The sequence below is a fragment of the Mercenaria mercenaria genome, chromosome 13 (assembly GCF_021730395.1).
Source record: "Mercenaria mercenaria strain notata chromosome 13, MADL_Memer_1, whole genome shotgun sequence".
Taxonomy (NCBI): Eukaryota; Metazoa; Mollusca; class Bivalvia; order Venerida; family Veneridae; genus Mercenaria; species Mercenaria mercenaria.
In genome coordinates this window covers 62,917,781-62,927,793 of record NC_069373.1, presented here as the reverse complement: position 1 = coordinate 62,927,793, position 10,013 = coordinate 62,917,781, and the positions used below count along the sequence as shown (strand labels likewise).

At 33.6% G+C, this 10,013-nt stretch overlaps 1 long non-coding RNA gene across 1 annotated transcript; it reads right to left on the bottom strand.

Moving 5' to 3' along the window:
* Positions 1–7,621: 7,621 nt before the first annotated feature.
* On the bottom strand, positions 7,622–8,500 carry LOC128547676 (uncharacterized). The gene is made up of 2 exons (XR_008366628.1): positions 8,006–8,500; positions 7,622–7,752 (listed from the first exon to the last, which is right to left on the bottom strand). It is a non-coding gene; the product is annotated as an uncharacterized LOC128547676 (long non-coding RNA).
* Positions 8,501–10,013: the final 1,513 nt, after the last annotated feature.

The following is a 10,013-nucleotide window of genomic DNA, read 5'->3' as shown; positions in this document are numbered from 1 at the left end:
AACATGCCCGAAATGGAGACCCTTTTCCCTGAGAATTTTTGGGAAGTACCTTTTTCAAAAAATTCTTTTCCCCCCGGGTATGTAAAAAAGGGTTATTTTTTTTAATACGTTTTAGTTATTCATCGATCTGCTCAAATTTATTTATAGCAGTAAGAGGACACTTTTAAAACCGGGGTTTTTTCAGCACATATTTCCATATAACACATTCGAAAAAACAATACTTATTGACCCAAAAGTAACCCTTAACAATTAAAAATTGCCTTAGGGCCAAAATCTGGACGGGGGATTCAGATCAAATAAAATAACGCTGCCTTCCCTAGGGAAACAAAACACTTGAAAATCACTTTTGTGAACATGAAATGAGATTTTTTAAATTTTTTATAGTCGTTCGTTTAAAAACATTTTATCATACCAAAAACAAATCTAATTTAAGAAAAATTTTATATTTCAAATTAAACGTTTCCCGGAAACCCAAACTTATAATTGTCAATACGAGGGGGAAACACAAATCCCCCGATCCTTGACTTTTCAAAATATTTTAATAGTTATTGCATGACTCCCGGCTTTTTCCCTTTTGAAGTTTTGTGTTTTCAAAAAATTCTGGTATCCCCAAAGGGTTTAAAGCCGGGCTTTTTCCGTTGCACACAGGTTTCGCTCACAGGTTTTCCCCCTGTCTGGGGGGGTTGAACGTACCACAAATTTGCAAGTGTACTGTTTCTGTGGGTTTGGTAATGAAAATGATAGCTATTTGAAATTTTTATTAAATGTTTTTCTGTAGTTTAGTTCTCTCCTTTGATTTAAAAAATTGATTTTTTTAAAAAACATTAAAAAAATTTTTTCAAAAAAAAGATTATGATATTTTGTTCTAAACACGATCTGCCCGAATTTTCTATATAAAAAATATAGCAAATCGCCAAAAACTTTTAAACTACGATAAAATATGGTTTTGGGTGTTACATTTCACCCCCCATGATTGTGGTTTTTTGATTTTCTTCAGTTTTCCCTTACATACAAAAATTTTTTCGGGCCCCCAACGGTCAAAAAAAGCATTTCAAAAACATAAATATGATTAAAAAATCATACTGAAAATTGTCGTTTGGCCTTATAGTAATTTTTGAGAGTGGTTACCAGGGTTTATCAGAGTAGGGGAACCCTCGAGGGTATTTTTTCTTGACATATCGTCGAGGGGCCGGGAGGCCGAGACAGATATTTGGGGAAAAAAAAAAAAACGAGGGTGTACCCCCCAGTCCAAAAAATTTTTTACCCCGAGAGTTTAAAAATCGTTTATTTTTTTGACTTGTCGATATCCCCTTAGGTAGACGACGTAAAAAATCAAAAGTTTAAAAAACGGTCACCCCCAGGGCTCTTTTTTTAGACTAATGTAACCCCCAGCTCTGATTTTATCCCGGGGAACACCCCCGGGATTTTCATATTTAAAATGTTTTAAAACGCATAGTTTATCATTTAAAAATTTTTATATTATTTTCATTTAAATTTGTTTATTATTATTTTTACTATTTTGATTCCCCTTTTTGCGCCTCGCTGACTGAAACAAATAAAACTTTTGTTTTAGAAAAAGTTTTCCCCAGATAAAAGGGACCCACAAATTTTGCAAAAGGTTTTAAATCTTTGCATTTCATTGGAGACATATTGTAAAACTTGTTGTTTTTTTTTTAAAAAAAAAAAAAAAGGAAAAAAAAACATTTTAAAATCCCCCGAATTTCATATATTTCATGTATTTCTGAAATTTTGGCCAAAAAACTATTTAAGTTTTTGAAATTTTTCCAGTTTATTTATTCTTTTACTTTATAAATGAGGTGTTTTTGACAATTCTTTCTCTGGGAACTGTAAATTGGAGCCCAAAATCATCTTTTTTTTTTTGAAAGGAAAAAAATTTTTACTCCCCTGAAAAGGGGGTTCAGTAGAAAAAAGGGTTCCGATAATATCGGAAAAGTTTTAAATGTCTGATATATTGGGAAAACTTTTTTTCTTATGAAAAATCCATAAGAAATTTTTTTGTGGATATTTCGCAAAAAGTTTTTTAAGAATCAGCACAGTTTTTTTAGTTAAAATTGTGTTTTTTTGTATAACATGCTGCAAAGATCAAAGGAAAATTGCCGCAATAAACGATAATACAAATTAATTTAAACAAAGTTTTTATTTTTTATGGTGGACGGGGAACTTGGGCCTTTAATTTGGTTACCTTTGTATTTTAATAAAACCTATTATTGGGAAAAAAGGGGTGTAGGCCTACTAAAAAAGCTTTCATCTCTTTTCAAAATAAAATTTTAAAATTGACGGTAGATTTATCGTGATATTGATTTACTGCTTGAATTAATACCCCCCTTTTTTCTACAATTTAAAAAAATCGATAGATCTACAGCGAAAAAAAAATTTTTTAAATTTAGGGACGAAAGACCCCCTGGTTTTCATTTCAACTTTTTTATTAACCATTTCTGCTTCATGTTTTTACGATTTCCCCTTTTATGAAAATTTACGATTTTTGCTTCCTGTTTTTTTCGATTTCCACTTTTACAAATTCACGATTTCCAAAAAAAATTTACGATTTTTACGAAAAAAAAAAATTCACGATTTATTGATTTTTACGATTTCATATTTTCCCCCGATTTTATTTCATGAATTCCCCGATTTCCCCCACGAATCCACCATTTCATGAAAAAAAAACCCCCCGATTTCTTTATTTCCGATTTCACGAAAAAAAAAAAAATTTTTAAAGTTTTTTTTTTTTCCCCGATTTTATGGAAAAAAATTTTTCCCCCATTAAAAATTTTCCCAATTTCCCTGATTTTGATTTCACCTTCAAATTTTGGGCCCAAACCCTTCCGTTACCCCTCCCTTCAATCAAGTTTTTTAAACGTAATGTTTTAAACCCAAATTTTTTTCATATTTGTGGCTGGAAACAATACGTAGCTTTTTTTGGGGAAAAGAAAGTTTTTTGTGTTATATGTGAAAAATATTTGATTAAGTAGTTTTTTTTGTGCCGGGGGAGTCACAATTTTAAAGGGCAAATTAAGGGCAAGAAAAATTAAAGGGCAAAAGGGCAGTAAGTACGTTTTTACTAATTTCACTTTATAGGCATCATAACTTCGCCATTTTGATGGAAAAAAGTGAGGGAAAAATGGTATTTAATTTTTAAGCCCCAAAGTATTTAAAAATGAAATAAAATAACTATAAAGCAAATTACTCATTTGCATTTATCTAAAATTAATGAAATTTTCAAAAAACGTACAAAATTACGATAAAAAATTTGGGTTTTTGTACAGGTTTTACCAAAAATTTTTTTGTTTTTTATAAAATTTCATGATTTGAAAAACAGGAAAGGTAACAAAGAATGCGGGGGGTACTCATTCCTTTTTTAAACGGGAAAATGGTTTTTTAAACCCCCCTTTAAAAATGTTTTATGTGTAAAAAACTGCTAGAATGGGTGGGTTTTAGTTTACTTCTGGAACAGTTATCTTTTGCATAAATTTTGTAGGTTTTTTTCAAAAAGAGCAAGGCAATTCTTTTTTTATTTGGTACATATCGCCGGCTATTTTTAAAAATGTGAACCTATTACAAAGCCAATATGGCTGCCCTTTTTTTTTAAAATGGCGACCAAACAAACCCCCAAAAAGGGAAGTATGTTCAAAATATGGGTTTTTTTTGGGGCATTTTTCATAAGCTTTAAAGTAATTTAAATTTCAATAGATTGATAAAACAAATTTAAAAAAGACCCTACCCATGTAGGCAACCTCAGATACCAAAATGGCGCTCATTTTTTTTTTAAAAGGGGTGCCAAAAGTCAAAATGTTAAAGGGTTTTTTTGCATACAAATTTTTGGTTTTTTCAAAAGTTGTTTTTTTGTATTAAGACAGTATTTTTGTTTTTAAAACTTTTCTATTTTTTTTAGGTTGAGAAACCCTCTCAGACCCAAACCCAAAAAGACAGCCACTTTTCACAATGACCGTCAAAAAGTTTTGTATGTTCAGTTTTTTTTAATTTACTTGGGGAATTTTAAAAAAAAGTTTTTTTGTAAGGTTTTTCAGGGATTTTTTACGGATAATTTTAAAAGATAACTTTTTAAAAGTTTTAAAAAAATATTTTGGGGTTAAAAAGAAGGATCCCAAATTTGGGATCAATTTGTATACTTGGTTTTAACGACAGAGCATAAAGTATCTTGTGGTATAGAGAAGGCAAATATGTTTTTTTTGGCTTTTCGGTAGGGAAACTTGGGTTTTATACATGCCATATTGTTATTCTTTGGGTACAATCAGGCAAAATTGCAAAAAGTGATATATAGTCCCGGCCATTTTTGGGATCTCTGTTTATTTGGCACCGCCATTTCCCATCTAAATTTTTGATGCCCCCTTTTTCGGGGTTTTGAGGGTTTAAAAAATGCCAAATCTAGGTATCCTGTGTATGCCCGGGCTGGCCCTACTTGCTAAAAATTCGACATCTAGGGGAAAAACCCGGTACATAAAAACAACAATAGGGAGCTTTGATACAGAAAACAGTAAAATGGGTATCTAGTTTTGCAGGGAAAAAAAATCCCGGGTAAAACATTTCATGTACATTCCCTTTTTTTGGTATCTTAAATTGTACAATGATTCACTCTGTGTGTTTTTTGGGATTTATGTATAAACCGCCCCCGGCCCTTTCAAACCCGTCCCCTTTGGGGACCTTGGGAATGAATACGGGCTTGGGGTTTTCAAAAAAGGGGTATTGGGGATTTTCCCGCGATACAGCAGGTCATATTGGCTTTCCTGTATTCAAACTGGGCAAATTCTGGTATACGAATACCAGAGAGGGCCCCAAATTTTGGGTTTTTCTGAACCTTTCAGAAGGGCCAAACCCAGTTTTTCCCTTTAAAATCTGGGTATTCTGGGTATACAGGGATGTCAAACCTGGGTTTACAGGGGTATATAAAAAGGGTACTTTGGGTATTTCGATATTTAAAACACAAACCAAATTTTGGGTATCTTGGGGTTTTTAGGACCGCCTCACGGCTGTACATACAGGTCCCCTTTTTGGGGGGGCATTGGTATACAGACAGGTTTACCTATGTATCCACGGTATAAAGCCACGCCACTCTGTGTACCCCGGATAAAAAACATGTTTATCGTGGCCATATAACTTGCCTTTTTGGGGGAAAATTTCCCCGGGTTTTTCATAATAAGCCTTTTCTGGGGGAAAAAACTGAGTAACAGGGAAAACTGTCGGTTTCTATACCTTTGGGCCGTAATTTTGGGGTTTGGGATGCCTGGTATATTGACAGGTCCCCCTGAGTGATTTTTTGGGGGGCCATCTTGAATCCTGGGGATAAAAAAATGCTGACCGTTTTTCTTTAAAGTCACCCTATGAATTTCCTGGGGATAAATACATGCCCCTGTGTACCCTAGGTATAAAAGGGAAATTCTATCTGGGTTTTTTCCTTTGGGATATTTTCAGGGCCCCTTGGCTATTTAAAAAAAGACCACTATTGGATCCTGGGTTCTGCTATTTGTAAACTTTCCCAACATAAAGACCCCTCTGGGTTTTATGGGTTTTATGGTCTTCCTGGTTTTATATTCAAAAACTTGGGTATCCCCCAGGGGTACAAAAAAGGCCCCTCGCGGTATCCCTTGTATACATACAGGCTTCTGGGCTATATTTTTTTTGCCAATAGGAATCCTTGAAAAATTTCTGAAAAAACCCGGGAATGGGATCCAAGGGAGACAGGTCACTTGGGTAAAATAATATGGATTTACATACAGGTCAGGTTAGCGATACATACAGATCCCCTGAGTGGCCGTGGGAAAAAAAAGAGGCCAACCCGTCGGTTTCCCCTTTTTGTTTTAGATGCAGGACATTTTTTGCGTAAACTGGGTTTTACAGATGACAACATGTTAAACCTGTTTAAAACAGACGACCCTTATGCCACTGGCACCAACAGAAAAAAAAATTGCCTCCGGGGTGTTATACCCCCCCCATCCCTAGGTTTTTCCCCATAAGAAACCTTGGGGCGTGGGGAACCCGGGGAAAATTAAAACTAACCCGTTTTTAAAACGAAAATTTTCAAATTAAACCGCAGTTCGGGGGAATGGGATGTACATTTTTGAAAAAAGCGATAAATTTTTCTTCCATCGTGCACCAGTAAAATTGTCTCCCAAAATTCCCTATTGCTGAATTTAAACAACATATTTTTTTTGCTTTTCCCTCAACGTTACAAAAAAAACTTCTTTACCTTCCCTTAAAGAACATCCGGTCTAGAGGTCACGACAGTGTTCACCTTTTTTGGCCCAAAAGTAAAAAAACAAAAAAAAGAAAATTTAAAAAAAAACCAATTTTATTCAAAACTCCCAAAAAATGAATGAAATTCCCTCTTATTTCATATTTTAAATTTGAAATCGTACATTGGTTTTGGGTTTTGTTCCCGTTTATTTTAATTTTAAATTTTTCACATTAAATTTCTGCATTTTTTAATTTTAGGGGAACACGTGTAGTAAAGTGACGATTACAAACTTTTTCCCAACCCGCCAATCAGAATGGGTTTTTTTTAAACTAGAACGGAACTTCACCAGGGAAGTTCAAGCAAGTTTTTTTTTTGTTGGGTTTAAATTTCTTAAACTTCGCGTTTTTTTTTCTAAGATAAGAAGTATTTAAAGAAAGTGACCGGTACTCAATGGGGATAAAATTTCCCAACTTTTTTTTATTTCCATAGTTCACATTTACCGCATGGGGTGTTTTTTGGGTTTAAATGCGCGTTGAAAAGGGTTAGTTTTTTTTCCCCTTAATGGGCCATGGTTTCCCCCTTTTGAATACCTAGGGGGGGGTTTTTAACCCGTACGGAGGGATTTTTTTTCTGATCTTGGGGCCCGTGATCTAGCTTTAAATATATCCCCGTTTTTTATATACTAATTTTCGCTTCACAAATTTTCAAACGATAGCGTTTAAAATGGGTCTAAGTTTTTCATGCATACAAAAAAAACCCCCGGGTGAAAATGTATGACTGTATTTTCCCATAATACCCAACGAAAAATATCTATACTTTTGTGGTTGCAAGACGAAATGTGGGGAGTTCAATGTGCAAAAAGCTACCGATCCAAACAGGTTTGGGATGTTTGAATGTGCATGCGAGGCTATTTATATACAAACTTTAGAAATGTACATGGCAACAAGGACAATAAAGTTGTGACATTTTTAAAACGATGTCGTATGGTATTGTGTATAGAGAAAAGACTATGAGCAAGACTGAACTGTGTAAACTACGTTGTGCAGTATTTGTATAAGTGTTAAATACTAATAATATATATACTTAATGCATGGAATATTTACAAGCTTTACTTGGACATTTATAAAACTGATAAGATTCTTATCAATGGTTAAGAACAGATATATGTGTACTAAATGAACGTTTTCCCAGTAGGCATTTGACGTCGGTTAGACGTCGTATAGACGTCGGACCCCGACGTCGGATTAACGTTGGATTTTGGTTGGATTTGCAAACCGTTTAGACGTCGGATCCTGACGTTGGCTAGACGTCGCAATCCGACCATTTTCCAACCTAAATCTAACCACTTTTCAACCAAAATCTGACCAAATTTTCAACGTAATTTGCAATCAAACAAGTAATCAACACATGTATTTTATCATCTTTATTTCATATTATGGTGACCTAAGTCTAATACAATAAGTCCAAAAAGTTATGCAGTAATTGAAACTTTCAAGTTTCGTCATTTTTGTATGATTCTTCAACTCCGCCAACATTTCCACCTGAAATGTATAAAATTTGACAGTTTCATTATTTAACATATACAAATATACTAGTGCTATTACTAAGAGCATAATTAATACGTGCCAAACAAATATGTAATATTTTAAATTCTATGAAAAAAATATTATATAAAACGTAATTAAATGCAATTGCTTTTTAAAGTAACAAACAAAAATAAGTCTTTTTTTTCAAAAAATACGGAATCAGTATAACTTTTAAAATAAGTATAATTTTTAAAAATCTGTTACTCACGTTGCGGAGCCTTCCCTTTGTGTAAAGTATTTATAAACTTGCTCTATCTTATCCCAATAAATATCAAATTACAGGAAGTCTGTGTAAACCGATGCAGTCTTATCTCGCGAATGTGTGACTGATAGACAACATGTGTAGAAGAGAAGATCTATGTGAATTAAGAATAATTTATATATGTGTATAGAATGCATTTTTATCTTTAACAGTTTAAAGTTCGTGAAAAATCCGTCTCCGAAAATAGACAATCTCATGCGATATTGTAACTTAATTAATATAATGTTTGTTGTGAGAATGAACTATTATTAATAAGCGCATGTCCAGGCCTTTATGAAAACAAGTAAATATCTTTAAACTATACTTGCAAAATAATACCAGTTAGTTTTATGACTAAAAACATTTATCAGACTTTCTATCCAACCTAATGCCAACGTCTTCTAGACGTCTAAGTCTGACGTCTATTAGACGTCGTGAATATGACGTTGGTTAGACGTTGGATTCAGGTCGCCGACGTCGCGACCAAAATCCAACGTCTAACCAACGTCGGTACGACGTCAGGTGTTTACTGGGTTAAATGCATATTTGATACATTTCAATTAATATTCATGAGTATGCAGATGAGCTAAAAAAAACTCTTAATTAATATTTATGAAGAAGATTATTCCAAAATCGAAATATCTTACTATCTCAAAATATGGTTTATATTTGAGAAATGTAAATATTATCAGTTTTTTAATATTTGTTTTTTCATGATTAATATACCCCACCCACTTTTGACAGTATTTACTCTTGCAAACAATAAATAATGCTACAAACATATATATATTTATATAAAGTAATGTTTCAAATGTAAGATTGCTTATTTTTGTCCATTTATAAACACAAATAGTGAAGATTTTATCTTTGTACTATTTGAAAATAACATTTTTAACGAATTATCTGCCCATTTTTTAAGTGTTCATGAATATTCATAAGTATGTAAATGAGAAAATATTTGATTAAGTGTTTGTAAATAAATGTACAAAGCCCTGGCTTCATTTTGATACCACTGTTGTTATTCTACACCAATAAATGACCAAGATACAAGGTATTTTATGTGACAAACATGAAAATATACACCGAATGACCTTTGGCCTTGTTTATTTCACTATAAAGGGCATCTCGAGCGTGACTACCGGGCAAGTCTTTCTTGTGGCACCTAGTAGATAACGTTTAACATGGTAATCATCCATCTTCAGAAAACGCCTACGCAAGTCACAATTTTGAAAATTCTAGGTATACTATAATGAATGATCTGGGTTACAGGTTGAGTTTATACTCCTGCATACGTCTGTGTGGAGGTTGGGGAGGGATATTGGTGTCTGTACCAACACAGTATTTGGTACTTTTAACACTAAAACATGTATGAACAAAATAAGATGCCCAAGTAGCTTTACTGTTTTAGACAATTCCAAAATATATAAGTATGTTTATTATGCCCACGCCATTTATGGCGACGGAGCATTAAGCCTTGCAGTTGTCCGTCCGTCATTCCATTATTTTGGAATCCGTCTTTCCGTCCATAGACACATTGGTTTCTGTTCATTTAAAAGAGAATGCTTGCATGGATTGAATTTATATTTTGTATGTATATCCTTTCCACGACTGTAACGTAGTAAAACGTCTAAGCCGCTTTTTTACGTTTTAAACGGCCCTCGTGGTAAGGCCGTACTCTTGATCAACTCAGTTTGCATACCATTTACACAGCAGGTGGCAATAACTTACATGTGAATAAGATGCATCGCTTTTCATTTAATAGCACAAAAATGGGGAGCTTACTGAAACCGAAAAAAGGGACTGGAACAATTTCACATTTTAAGCAATAATGCATTCTAAAAGTATTGTTTGTATTTCCTCATCAGTTGAGGCATTTTCGGCCAGTTTTCACTTTCAGTACCTAAATCTGGTTGTACAATTATATAACACGCCATCTTACATGTAGCGAATATCACCCGCGGTTTTCTACGTCATA